We start from the raw sequence: 15,525 nt of genomic DNA, 5'->3' as shown, positions 1-15,525 counted from the left end.
TAGATTGGACCGTCTTTCCCAGCGAGGTGGTGGAGTTTTAATTGCCGTTGACTCCACCCTTATTTCCGAACTGGTGCAAATTGACGATCTCACAGGTATTGAATTTATCTGTGGAAAACTATAATTTCCAGGTAGTTTTATATATATAACTTGTTCTGACGTTCCTCCATCTGCTGAAGAGCCTATTTATTGGAAACACCTTTCGGCAATTCAGGCTGTTTCCAACATGCTTACAGATAGAGACCAACTAGTAAATCTAGGAGACTTCAATATACCTGGAGCTCGTTGGTCATCAGATGGTACGTCCAATGTCCTCCAAACTGCGGTACAGCATGACCTCATAGATGGTTTGCTTGACATTTCGTTGTCCCAAGTTAACCATGTCGTAAATTCTTTAAATCGCCTACTAGATCTGTGTTTCGTCTCTGATCCTGTAGGTGTAAACTTAACAAGAGTCGATCCATTGACGCTTCCCGAAGACCCTTACCATCCTACGTTCGAAGTGACCATCGATTTGGGGACTGTCGTAAAGACCAAACCTGATTTGAGTTGCTCAGCGACTAAAGTTCGCTGCTTTCGTAAAGCAAATTTTCAAAGGCTAGATATCTTGATTTCCCAATTTAATTGGTCTGAACTTTACAGATGTACTAACATGGCGTCCGCCCTGGATATTTTTTACAGTGCCATGAATTCGTTCTTTGCATTGTGTGTTCCTTTAGCCTATCCGTCGGTTTCTAGTAAACCACCTTGGTTCACCAAAGAGCTGACACGCCTAAAAAACGTTAAGTCTAGGCTTTATAATCGCTATAAACGCACCGGATCTCCTACTGTTCATTCAAGATATCTTAGTGCTCGGTCGAATTTCACCGTGCTTAACGCGCAATGTTATAAAAGTTATTTAACTCGTTGTAGGGTTCAGTTCACGCAGGACCCGAAACAGTTTTATAACTTTGTTAACACTAAGCGAAAACCCAATTTACATCCTTCATCGCTTTCATTCAAGAACGCTACAGCAAACTCTGATCAAAACTATTTCAAAACTACGTATTGTTCCTCAAATAGCTTAGATCAGACTTACTCTTTTGATTTGCCCAAGTCGAACCTAATTTTCAGTCCTATTTTAACCGAAAACTCCCTTAGTTCGGATCTCCATCGTGTAAAACCAGTTTACTCACCGGGTCCCGATGGAATACCAGGCTGCGTGCTCAGGTATTGTGCTGGAGCTCTGTGCAATCCCCTTCTGAAATTGTTTACCTTATCTTTAGAAACCTCAGAATTTCCCCTTATTTGGAAGGAATCATTTATCATTCCTCTCCACAAAAAAGGTAGCAAATCGGACGCCAGCAACTATAGAGGAATCTCTAAGTTGTCGGCAATTCCAAAACTTTTCGAGAATGTAATTACTCCCCACTTGCAGCATTTATGCAGATCCATAATTTCACCATGTTAGCATGGTTTTATGAGGCGAAGATCGACCACTACAAATCTCCTGGAACTCACCTCTTTCGTTATTAGAGGTTTCCAACGTAACTTTCAAACCGACGTGATTTACACAGACTTCAGTAAAGCTTTTGACTCGGTTAATCACTCTCTTCTTGTAAGGAAGCTTGACTTAATCGGGTTTCCTGTCGATCTTCTTAAATGGATTTTGAGCTATTTGAGTGACAGAACTCAAAAGGTTCTGTTTAAAAATGCTCTATCCAAATTCCTCAGAGTAACTTCTGGCGTCCCACAGGGTAGCCACCTAGGCCCGCTGCTATTTACATTGTTTATCAATGACCTCCCGCTGGTTCTAACGAATTCTAGAGTACTTATGTACGCTGATGACGTTAAGCTATGCTGGCAGTAAGGACAGCTCTTGCCAGTCAGACCTGCAATCGGATCTAAATAACTTTCAAGCATGGTGTTCAATAGCTCTAAATGCAAGCTGATGACATTTTCACGTGTCACTCCCCAGTTTGCCACTTATATGCTAAAAGATTGCGCTCTTGAAAGAATATCTCTTGTTGATGATTTAGGCGTTCGCTTAGACCCTAAACTTTCGTTCTCTGAACATATTTCGTGCATGGTTAATAAAGCCAAGGGCATGCTCGGTTTTATTAAGAGGTGGTCGAAGGAATTCGATTCCCCTTATATAACGAAGACCCTTTTTACTTCGTTAGTTCGCCCTATATTGGAGTATGGTTCATGCGTCTGGAGTCCTCAATTCGGAATCCATATTAACCGTATTGAATCTGTACAAAAGAACTTTTTACTTTTCGCCCTCCGTGGCCTACCTTGGGATGCTGATGAGAGGCTACCGTCCTATTCAAGTAGACTCCTATTAATTAACTTACCCTCCCTAGCTAACCGTAGAACGATGCTTGGTGTCGTATTCCTTCATAACCTAATAAACGGTGTTGTTGAGAGCCCCTTTCTTTGAGGGCAGCTTAACTTCCACGTTCCCCGACTAACATCTAGAACCCTTATCCCTTTAGTAGTAAATCACTGTAGGCGGGAGTTTGAAGTACATGAACCCTTTAGGGTTTTATGTATGGATTACAACCGCCTCTCTGATATTATAATTCGTAGCGATAACCCTTCTATATTAAAAACTTTAATACTTGTAGAGTTAGCTCGTAGTGTAGCACCGTAGTCTAATTTTGCATGCGTTTTTACTTTTTATTTTACCTATTTATTTATTTTTGCATGACTTGTAGTAGTTATCTCGTTGAGTAGCATTAATTTGGCATGCGGTTTTATTTTTATATTTTGTTTATTTATTTATATGGTTATATATTTTTATTATAATTTCATTATTTTGCATGCGTTTTTATTTATTTATATATTTTTTCAATAAAAAATATCATCGATACGATATTTTAAAATATTTCGACAACCCTACTGCCATAGGAACGATCGGGAAATTAATAGAAAAATTAGAACTTCGTATTTTTCAACGTATTTTAATCTACTTTAAGATATGAGCCTTTGTTATTATTTTAGAATTTTGGTTAAATTTGATGAAAATCGGACAACTATATCATATAGCTGCCATAGAAACGATCGATAGATGTAAAGAAAATTTAAAGCTTGTAATGTAAAACTGTAATGCCCATATGATACTGTAATGCAGTTTTCATTAATTATCTACTTCATTAGAACCTTGAAAGAGTCAACTATATTGTCATTTTGCTTGGATTATTTTGGTAATACGAATACGGTCACACCGACCGTAAAAGGTAAACAAAAAAAACGGCCGCCATTCGCGGCGTATTATTATGAATTTCTGAATTCCTCGTCGAAGTATTATTGCAAAAATAAATGCAGAATCCTTTAAATTTATTTTTTCAACCTATAATGCTTAAAATTTTTTTAATTATTACAAAAAAAATAATTTTACTTAATTTTACAGCGCAAGAACCTTGCTACCGCAAAACATATTATTTTTGCTAATTTTTATACCCTTGCAGGGTATTATAATTTCAGTCAGAAGTTTGCAACGCAGTGAAGGAGACGTTTCCGACCCTATAAAGTATATATATTCTTGATCAGCATCAACAGCCGAGTCGATCTAGCCATGTCCGTCTGTCCGTCTGTCTGTCTGTCTGTCTGTTTCTACGCAAACTAGTCCCTCAGTTTTAAAACTATCTGAATGAAACTTTGCATATAGTCTTCTATATACTCTCACTGCTATATATGTCGGAGCGGGCCGGATCAGACGACTATATCATATAGCTGCCATACAAATGTTCGATCAATTTTTAGAAAAATAATTATAACTTTGCTGTTTTTAAACATTTTTGCATCATTTTTGAGATATAGCCATTTTATATTATTCCAGAATTTTGGTAAAAATTTTATGAAAATCGGACGACTATATCTTATAGCTGCCATAGAAACGATCAGGAAATTAATAGGAAAAAAATGATAACTTCGTTGTTTTTCAACGTATTTTCATCTACTCTGAGATATAAGCCTTTTTTATTATTTCAGAATTTTGGTATAAATTTCAAAATGGAAGGCTGGGAATGTAAAACTGTAACTGTCAAACTGTAAACATTATAAAATATATAGGTAAAATGTAATGAAACTCTGTTTTGTGTGTGTTTTAAGCATTTAAATTTATAATATAAATAACAAAACCAATCTGCAAGGGTATACCATTTTCGGCGTGCCGAAGTTAGCTTCCTTTCTTGTTCAATTACAATATTCTTCATTAAACCCGTATTTTGTTATCGAATATCTACTATTTTTATGTAGATCTATCGATTATTGCGTCAATGAAGTAGCTAATGCATTATTCTAATGCATAAGAGCGCCATATAGTCGTCTTGCTCGCACTTGTGTAAAACGCTATAGCGCTGTAAAATCTTTAATGAAGTCTCTAATTAATGCGCCTGTGTCATATCAGCATTAACAGTGAAAATTTGACCAACACTACGAAAAATGTAACACAGTTGGCGAGGAACAATTGAAAAATGACATTTAAATGTGGCGCCAAAGCTACAAACGTGCTCAATATAAACCGCCTGCCTCTACCTTATTTTAAAGATTTTGGATGCCTATACCACCTATTAGAGAAAAATCATTAGAAAAACTAGAATTCCTTGTCATTTATTTATTTAAATTTAGTACGGATAAATTCTGACACAATCTGTGCTTTTGCGGTTGTACAACAGCCAAAATAAAATGATAAATGCTCCATTTCAAATTTGCAACTGCCAATTGGACAGCCTTTGTTTACGTTTTCATGAGCCACAGCTGATTGATCAGCTGTCCGGATGCCAGATGCACTTTGACGCAGCTCTGTGGGAACACGAGTTTCGCATCTGCGAAAAATCCCAAACATTCCTCACAGATGAGCTGTGTGGGAAGAAACATCGATGTTTTCAAATAAAACATAAAAATAACAATTAAGAAGTTTTTCTATTTGAGATCATAATTCTTATTTAAGACATTAACTGATCAACAATGTTTGATTTTAATGCGCATCTCCTGTCAGATATAATCTGTCCAGCTTTTCTGAACGCTCGCTCTGAAGCGCAGGATGATGCTGGCACGCATAAGACCTTTTTCGACAGCATTGCTAAGGCTGTTGTATCGTTTGTATGCGCCTAAAAAAACAGAGAAAACATTTTTGGTTATACGAAAACATTACATATTACATTGATTATTACCTTCCAATACTCAAGTTTATTCACTCCTTCTCCTTTATGTGCTACTTCAATACAATAAAAAAAATCGATAGCGGCCCAAGAACCATAGATGGTATCGATAGTGCCATCGATTGTTTTCCAGCTCTATTGTAAACCCTTGTTCCTTGGCAGACCCGAATGTTCACCTTGCAAAAGTCCTAACATAACCTTTCGCTTGTATTTTTTTAACTGGGAAATTTTCTTTAGTTACTCGCAACAATTATCTTGACATCGGAAAACGAAAAGCCTTTAGAAATCAAGAAAAAAAAAACAACAAAAGTAAAAATGTAGCAGAACAAAACCACGTGGGATCGTTAAAAAAATAAAATAAAACAATTACAACGATAAAACAAACACCTTAAAAGAATAAACTCCAAAATTACCTATGAATTAATCCTAGAAAAAAAAACTATAATTATGAAATACTTAAATTAAATAATTTAAATCTGCCCATCACAACACGCCGACCAAAATTTTTCTAAGTGTACCTCTTAGGGAGAACCTCAATCATATTATTTGAAAGCTTCTAAGCCCACAGCTTTTTAATCATCACCTCTGGAGCAAGATTAACATTTAAGTCGAAAAAAAGAATATATTAGAATTTAAATGCAGAAGTAATAGCAGCTTTTGTTTTGATTATCCAGATTCGGTGAGAGATAAATTGAGCTCGTGTACATTGGTCTGGCCGATAGCAAATATACATATATGAATTGATGTTCTCGCATAGTTTGAAATTCTAAGTATAGAAATATGAATTAAAGCACGGCCTGTTGATGTGGTTTTGGGAATAGAAGAAAAAAGTTAACGTAGACTTAAAAGAAAACAATGAAGATAAACGACATACACCGAGAAAACAACGATGTACAATTATTTCCTACACTTTAAAACATAAATCTTAATTTTTTTATTATAATTAATTAAAAGCCAACATGTAGAGATAGAAAATTATTTGACAAATTAAAACTTAAATAAGACATGTAAAATTGGAAATTATTGCAAACAAATAAATAGAAACAAAAACCATTAATTGTAAAAATGTATGTTTATGAAACGATGAATTGGAGAGAAGTAACATATAATGAAAATTAATATAACAAAAATCAGAGAATAGAATTTACAATGCATTTCTAAGTTTTATTTTAGAAATGGGGGTAAAAATAAAAAAAAAGAAGGGACATAGACATTCGGGTTTCCCCAGTTAGGGAGAGACATGGTTGGGAGGGTTAATAAAAAAAATTTAAATAAAATTTAAAATTCGTAGTGTCACTTTTAGACGTCAGCAAGAACCTACCCCACCCGGAATGAGCTACCGTTTTATGGGTTGAAATATGATTATTCTGCCAACCACTATTCCTCCCAAGGATAAGTCCTGGAGTTCAGTTTGATATTTTTGTATGATTTTTATTGATTGTTTCTCTATATAGATTTTTGTCTTGGTGCGGCCATGGTGCCGCTCCAGGGTTTAAACAGTTGGTTGATAGGTGCAGCTATGATGCCGCTCCAAGGCTCCAAGAGTTAGTGATCTTACAGTATTCCTTAAGTTATAATATAAGCTAGGTCTCGTAGCTGCGCTGCTCACAGGCGGCGGCAGAGAGACGGTTATGTATAAGTATTCTTATGTATAAGTAAATGTACTTATGTACATTGGCTATGCGCTCACGAGTGGAGGCGCGAGGGGGTATGCGCGTGTAGTCCAATCGATGTAAATATGCCGACACTAGCACTTTCTGAGTGCAGGCTAAGCCTTAGCGATCGGTTCATATTTCGGCCACTTATGGTTTATGACCGGGACTTTGATTTGTATAAACACTGCAACATTGTATTACAGTGCGCACTCTTTAAGTACTCTGGGTACAGTGCGTATTCAATAAGTGTGCATACTACAGGGTCCCGCCGCCGCTGATCAGTCGAAAACTACCAATATGTTGTTGTACATCACAGACCATGCAACACGCTACACGAGGTCTCCAGTTGGATTAGATTTTATAAAAATTAAAGGCGTGACTTTTTCTTTAATTATAAATTTAATTTAAAAGTAATAATAATAATATCATGGAGAATCTTCTGCTCCAATATAGAGACTGCCCCGGAAACGGCTAGACTCCGGAAGCTGCTATCGAAGCAGCCAACCATACAGAGTCAGCTCAAACGCGACGACGGACAGTGGACTGAGGGCAGCGAAGAGGTCCTAACAGCACTAATGCATGCGCATTTCCCAGGATGCACTGAGGTACCCGATGCAAATAAGCACCAGGACCTAGCAACTGGAAAAGAGCATTTCCCAAAAGATCTAATATCCTCTAGTAGACTCAACTGGGCTATAGACTCCTTTGCGAGGATAAAACACCAGGACTAGATGGAATATTCCCAGCCATGCTGCAGGCGACCAAGGAAGTGATCACCCCATGGCTCTACGCAATATATACAGCTTGTTTAAGCACGGGCTATATCCCTATCCAATGGAGGACCTCTCGAATTGTCGAGACGGCTCTGCATTCGTTGGTAGCCACCATTGAGAGAGCCCTAAACAATAAGGAGTATGCACTTGGAGTGTTCGTAGACATATCCGGGGCATTCAACAGCGTTAGCTCGGACGCAATAATGGATCGCCTAGAAGCGACCAACTCGTCCCCCGCTATCAACTTGAGGAAAAAAAATCTTCTAAGTTGCCGGCGGGTACAATCAGATTGGGGCACCGCTTCCATGGTGAGAGGATCGCACAGAGGCACAGAGGTTCTGTCGCCCCTCCTATGAAATCTGGTGGTAGACGACCTAATCAAGAGATTCGAGAGGAAAGCTCCAAAGATAACAGCTTATGCGGATGACATAAGCATAATTATCACGGGAGTCTGTCCATCGACCCTCAGCTCGATCATGGAAACAACACTCAGGGAGATATGTGAGTGGGCGGAGAAGGTAGGACTCAATATCAATGCGGATAAGACGGACCTTATTCTCTTCACCAATAGATACAAGGTGCCGCAATGGATCCCCCCGAAAATTAACAAAACCAGGCTGACCCCTAAAACACAAGTCAAATACCTCGGCATTGTACTTGACAACAAGCTGACGTGGAGAGCCAATGTAGTAGAGAGGGTAAAAACGGCCACCATAGCGCTATATGCATCCAAGAAGATGCTTAGCAGCACATGGGGACTCTCACCCGCTCTAATGCATTGGGTCTACATGTCGGTGGTGCGTCCGACTCTGCTGTATGGAGTCTTAGTGTGGTGGCAAGCCACGGAGAAGAAAACGTATAATAAGCTTATGGAGAGAACCCAGCGGCAGGCACTGCTCTGCATATCAGGGGCGCTGAGGTCAACCCCCACCAAAGCACTCGAAACCATAATCGGTATATATCCCCTAGATATCCAAGCGCAACTGACAGCAGGAAAGGCGGCACAACGTCTGGTTGCATCAGGAAACTGGTCGCTACAAGGTTTCGGGCACAGTTTTATTGGTCGAGACATGAGCAGTACATCTGACTACATAGTGCCCAGAACGTGCCCGGATGTAAACACAACAGTATTCGTGGGACCAAATGACTGGAAGTCAGGCCAGGACCATGCTCAATACCTCAACATATACACCGACGGCTCCAAGATGGAAGGAGGAGTTGGAGCGGGCATATACTGTTCAGACCCTGAAATGAGGCTGTCGTATAAGCTACCAAGCTACTGCAGTATATTCCAGGCGGAAGTATTCGCCATCAGGAAAGCAGCAGAGCTTGCGCAGAGCATAAACCGTCCACATGAGGCGGTCAATTTGTTCGTAGACAGTCAAGCGGCGATAAGATCCATGCAATCATCAGTCAGTTCCAAAAATGTCCTGGCAAGCAGGGAGTCACTAGATAGCCTAAGCACGACTAAGTCAGTGAGGATCTACTGGGTTCCCAGCCACCAAGGCATAGACGGTAACGAAACCGCGGACGGACTTGCAAAGGAAGGTGTTGGACTGGCGAGTGAAAGAACAGAAAACGTCCCTATCTCCCTAAGAACGCTCCAAAGCGAGCTAGAGAGACGGGCTGACGCAAGCGCAAACAGCAGGTGGAGGAGTAATTCCGCAACCTGCAGAATATCAAATATCATGTGCAAAGAACACAACGAGAAACTCACCCTCAACGTGCTGCATCTTCCGCGGAAGGACTGCAGAATGTTAGTGGGTATTCTTACAGGTCACTGCCTGTCTGCTGCACATGCAGCCAAGCTGGGTATTACCGACAACGCCAAATGCCGGAAATGTGATGAATCCGAGGCAATCGAAACCTTGGAGCATCTCATTTGCAAATGTCCGACCCAAACGAGGGCAAGAATGAGATACCTAGGCTCTTCGGTTCTGGCATCGCTAGAAGATGCCTCTAGGAGGAAGCGAAAAACACCTTGATCTTCAAGGATCTCGAAACCCGCATAAATAGTCTCTAGGTCCATCCAGGAGTTTCCCCGTATAGCTATGGGCCATATTGGCCTATGTGTGGCCCCTCGAGGGCCTTCCGGTTTAACCTAATAATAATTATAATAATAAGAATTTGTTTTAATTTTTTTCAAATTTTTAATTAAAGCCAAAATTGACATCCTGCCGTTTTGTGATGATGTAGCATTTATACGAAAGAAAGCGGAAAATGTGGTCCTCGATATGGCTAAACCTATCCGGTAAATAGACGAAGCTGAAGCCAAGTTCGACCATAATATTGTTTCCGAACTTTCCATTTACCCGCTTCGCTGAAAAAACGTCCAAGCCCATTGCACTACAGGCTTTATAGGCATGAATCAGCTGATCCTCCTCAATGTCCTTCATCAAAGCATTGAGATCAGCTTGGGTCATCCTATTAGGTTGAGGATTGGTGGTGCTGGTGGAGTTTGTGGACGTTGTGGAGGTGTTGTTGCTGACTGCTAGAGCTAGTGCTGAATTCTTGATATTGGTATTGGTGCTGAGTGTTGGCTTCTGATCGCTGAATACTATTTTTGCCTAGATGAAGTTAAAAGTATCAAATATTAAGAATCGCTATATTATATCTTATATTTTTTCCTAAATATCTAATTACTTCTGAAAGTGGCTGTAAATTCCCAAAACTCAGAGTAATACAAGTTTGATTCTTTTTTATGTTACTCTCGCCAAGGCGTTCTTTCTGATGACGAGATTGCTAAATTTATTATTCCACACTCGGAATAATGTGGTAATTTGGGTATCTCATCTCTCATAGTGGTCTCTTGGGTAGCTCATTTAATAGTTTTTTTGATTGCGTTTTTGTTTATTATTATTTTTTGAAAATGATATACCATAGTCTTTCTTGTATGGTTAAAGGTACAATCCATTTCCCAACGATACAGATTTCATTTTTCTGTTGTGTCTCTGGGTTTTGCATAGTTAATAGACTTCCTTGTATCGCTGTAAATGCAATCCATTCCCCAGCGATACAGATTCCTTTTTATTTTATAGTGTCTCCGGTTGTGCCGTTGATATTTTTACATTTTTAATAGACTTTACAATTACAGCGCTACCTGATGATAAACAAACAATAGTCAAAGTAATTCAAGGAAATTTGACGGACCTACTAGAGGACCAGCCTTACCAAAAAATTCGTACAACAACCTTTCAATACAGCTAGACAAACATTTATTCCACAATTAGCTCATTTTCCACAGACTTCAAATACGACCCCATATTTTTCAAGGCAGCAAATGCAACTTGCTGGACAGAACAAAAGACAGAGAAACTTCCACCTAAACACCGACCCAGAACCGACTACAGAAAATTCTGACCAATTGACGGAAACTGACGAGACAGCAGTCGCTGAATATTACGCAGAAGTTTCAGATTTCGAACAAGAAACAGACGATACTGAATACACTGGCCTTCATTTTTTAGAGTAGGATCCTCTTCATTACCCTACTTCCAATGTAAAACTGGTGATGGAGAGATGATACAAATTTTAATAGATACTGGATCTAATAAAAATTATATCCAACCGCGATTAGTAAAAAAACCAATCAAGAATCAAAAATCTTTTCATGTAAACTCCGTAGCAGGATCCTTACATATCACACACCATACAATTGCCAATCCATTTGATTTAAAAGATACATTTGTTAAATTCTTTTTACTACCTTCACTAGAAACTTTCGATGCTATTATAGGAAACGACACACTTCGCGAAATCAACGCTCAAATTAACATGCAGGAAGGTTAAATTTCAATTAAAAACAAACTTGTAACAAACACACTCACCGAGCGTTGTCCACCTCAACACGCTCTGTCTACTTTTTCTGCTCGGCAGGCTCAGGGAAAATGGGCGTGGGTTTTGTTTTGAAATGAACAAGGGTGCTACATAACTAATATTGTAGACAGAGATACTCTAGCTGTGGATATGGTAAGTAATACGAATCAGACGAAGGAAGTGTACCTACTAAATATGAGGCTCCGATGTTATTGGCCTCAATCTAAACCCTCCCAACCTGTGAAGTCCATTCGGGCTCCACCCTTTTACAACCAATGCTCTACATCCCCTTAGGTGCCCAACAAGATATTAAATTAGTTCATTTTCAAAGTCATATAATTGCAGGCTGAGATAATATTGAAACACATTTTCCTAAATCTAATCCTTAAACCTAAGTTTACGCTATTTACGTTACGAGACCTCTTATTGAATCAGTTTGTTTTTATGTTAAATGAAAGGAAATAAATTTAAGAAAAGAAAGAACGCTTTTTTCTTTTTACTTTACATTAAAATAGATTAACTTATTAATATTCTTTTAATTCATTTAATTAATTAAGAGGTGCAAACTATTTTAGAAGTCTTGGCGAAATTATAAATATGGGTTCAGTTTTATTTGGTTGTTTTGCGGCTAGGCCGTACTCACGCTTTCTCCATCGACGTCAGCAGGCCTGATGACTGGTGATGTGTAGCTGTATGTGTTTAAGTTATATTAGGGAACAATCGATATTATAATTGCCAAATCTCCCAAAAAAATTGCTAAATTAAGATCGAAAAGGTTTATAAGTACGAATTCTTAAATCAAAAGGCTCCTATATGCAAAACTAAATATACTTAGACACTATCATTCATGTTTCTCCGCTCCTGGAGCAGAGTGTGGGCCGGATCAGTCACCAGCTCTCAATACGGATATGCAATGCTACTTCCGTCGCACAGTAGCGCCTTTTCTCATTTAGCGTTGCAAAAATCATAACTTTTGAACCAAATGAGATAACTAAATAATTTAAACGGCATTGGACAGGTAATTGTTGTAAAATTTATATATGTACTGCATAATGTGCCACGCCCACAAATATGGTATTTTATAGGGTATCAAAGAGAAAAAATAATTTTTTTTCTATGAAAACGAATTTTTAAAAACAAAAGATTGTTAATTTTTTTGCTTTATTTTTATTTAATTTATAAAATAAAAATATTTTGAACACTGAAAAATTTTTTTTTTTTTTTACAAATTTTTTTAGTATTTTTTAATTTTTGGTTAATTTTGACTACTTATTACTAAATATATGCTTATATTTGAGGAATTTCTAATAGACTAAGCATTTCTGGACTATAATCACTTGATTCTATCTCTTTTCGTGATTTTACATGCCGTAGAGATGCAATAAATGGGTCAGATGATGCAGCCAACATGTTGAACAGGTCCTCATTTTGCATCAGTCTTGATGACTTGTATTTCTTATAGAATTTATTCAGCGACTCCTGAGCTTCTTCCGAAAGTTCTCCAATAGGCAAAGATTGATATTCAATTATATCTTTACCATGTTCCAAAATTTTGTGGACTGTCGGGGTCAATCTTTTATGTGGATACTTCTGAGCCAAAAGTGAAGCTGTGATGGAAGCATATTCCCCATATTTTACGGAATCAATTTTCTCCTTGCAATTGAGTACATTCAAGATCGTACCCAATCTTTAAATGATTTCCTCGTCAACTCCAGTGATTTCTGCTGCAACATGGCAATTTTCAAAAAATCTCGGAGAAGTATTTCCATCGTTTGAGTTTCCATATCCCGGTTTTGGGTCTTTTAAAGGGTTACATCATGCACGTGTTATACCTGTGCATCTTTGTAAATATGTCCCAAATTCATGTTATGCAATTTTTAGGTAAGACATTTTTTACCTAGTACAACCCAAAACTATTTTGTAAACAACAAAATGGTCTACCTGTTTTTTAAAAGTACTCTTTTTGCCCCTTTGGAAGTATAATCAGGTATAAATATGAAACCTAGTACAGCCCAAAACTATTTTGTAAACAACAAAATGGTCTACCTCTTTTTAAAAGTACTCTTTTTGCCCCTTTGGAAGTATAATCAGGTATAAATATGAAACCTCCAAACCCATTTTAAAAGGTACGTTTTGTCCTTCAATACAGAAAACATAAACAGATTGAAAGTATTTGGGATGCAAAACAGTTGCGCGCTAAATTTGGTATATAATATATACCGTGTAAGTGGCGGTTATGGTATTTTGGTATATTTTACCCTGAGTTGTTTTGGTTTTTTGCGTTGCATTTCCGCAGACGCAGCTCGACGCAGCCGATGAAAGTTAATTCTGATCCAGGAAAGATCCACGGAACTTGTAGTCATAGTGTAGTCAGTGGCCGGCATTGGCGTCAAAAGATATAGACTACTTTAGGCAGAAAAAGGTGAAAAAAATGGACACCTGGCAGGTAGCGATTTACCTGTAGAAGCCCAAACCAAAGTGTCGTTTTTTTTAGGTTCTTTAATAGTTTATGAATGTATCTATCATTTAAAGTTAAAACCATGACCATTGGTTTTATGGTTTTTTTGTAATATTACCTGAAAATCGACCAATTTACACATTTTTTTTGTATGATGCAAAAAACGAAACAAAGTTCAACTTTAAATGCTCATAACTTCTACAAAAAAAATCTTAAAATTGATTTTATTGCAGATTCTGAATCCTTGTTAAATTTCCTGTCGAATAAGTATGGTTAAAATCGTTTTTGCGAACATGACTTTTTCGATTTTTGCAACGCTAATTGTTCGAGAGGCGCTACTATGCGTCGTTCGCACTGATGAAGTCGACACGCAATATGTGCGACAGGGATAACCTCAATCCCTTGCGTGAGGCGTGAGCGCACCAAGACCAGCCCGCCAAGGTGGGTGCGGCAGAAGCGCACGGCAAACTAATGCGTATGGCAAAGAACGCGCGGCGATGTGGCCAAGATAAAGACGCACGGCGATCCAATATGTGCGCCGAAGAAAAAAAACGCACGGCGATCCAATAAGTGCGCCGAAGAAAAGCACGGTGATCCAATATGTGCACCGTGTGAGGGAACGGTGGCACGTGAGAGAGGCGGTAAAGAAAATCCAAATCGAGGATCACCGCAATCGGCACGTGTAAGGCCGCCGAAATGGGAAGCGCAGCCCCACGCTGTGCGTGCGAATGCTCCGATGACACGTGGCGTTGATCCCGCTGAGAAGCCACAGTCAATGCCAACGATGAATGCCACAAATGTGTGCCACAAATGAATGCCACCTCACGTGGTGAGCAATTCCTGGCCAAAACAATGCCGGTCGCTTAGGCGACTCTGCCAATACGGCTGACGCTGTTTTGGGAAAGCAAAATTAGCACTCCGGCGATCGATCGTTCACAAAAGCTTACCAATATACGATAGAGCACTAAATTTACTTAATATGGGTAGGATTCGCTTTAACAAATACTGTCGGATCGACACGATGCTTGCGGATTTAGGATGGACAAAAATTAATCCGAACTCGGGGACGCCTTGGGAGAAAGAGAACGGAAGTGAGGAGATCCAATGTGACCGTGGATTGCCAAAATCCTGTTCGCGAATTTCTGTGGTCTTTTTTAGGTCATATCGCATATTAGCGATTTGGCAGGATCGTACCCTTAATAACCCGGTTGTTTGAAAAATGTGGGCGATAAAACTTATCGGGTTGCCACTCTGGCTCGACTCCCACAAACTTCGAATTAAAATAAAACAAAAAACTTCAGCTGAAGTCAACAAACTAAATATTCGAGTAGATCATACAACGGAAATACAAAAGAAAAAATTTAAAATTATTTGCTCTAGATTTCTTAATTTATTTATGCTCCGAACAAAAATGAGATGCTAGCCATAATTTGGTCTATACAGACTCTTAGAAATTTCCTGTACGGTCCGACTAAAGTAAAAATATTTACTGACCATGAATCTCTCACACACCCAACTAATCCTATAAGCTGTAATGATCAGATGAAGAGATGGAAAGCAATCTTAGAGGAGTACAATCACGAACTGTTCACAAACCAGGCAAGGCAAACGTTGTAGCCGATGCTCTGAGTAGGCCTCCCATTCAAACGCGAGGATAAGTAAACACACTAACAGGA

The 15,525-nt window shown here is 38.7% G+C and overlaps 1 protein-coding gene across 4 annotated transcripts in view; it reads right to left on the bottom strand.

The window, feature by feature from the left end:
- DIP-lambda (Dpr-interacting protein lambda) overlaps window positions 1-15,525 on the bottom strand; it is a 442,761-nt gene that overhangs the window by 382,171 nt on the left and 45,065 nt on the right. For 3 of the 4 annotated variants that reach the window (XM_070284577.1, XM_070284580.1, XM_070284583.1), the window contains exon 2: window positions 12,035-12,147. The exons of the other annotated variant lie outside the window; for it this stretch is intronic. The gene's annotated coding sequence lies outside the window, so the exon portion shown is untranslated. The remainder of the gene's footprint in view (window positions 1-12,034; window positions 12,148-15,525) is intronic. 4 annotated transcript variants of the gene reach the window in all.

This window comes from Drosophila kikkawai, chromosome 2R, assembly GCF_030179895.1.
Source record: "Drosophila kikkawai strain 14028-0561.14 chromosome 2R, DkikHiC1v2, whole genome shotgun sequence".
In the NCBI taxonomy this organism is placed as follows: domain Eukaryota; kingdom Metazoa; phylum Arthropoda; class Insecta; order Diptera; family Drosophilidae; genus Drosophila; species Drosophila kikkawai.
Note: the sequence above shows the minus strand (reverse complement) of the source record. Positions and strands in the feature narration are given on the sequence as shown.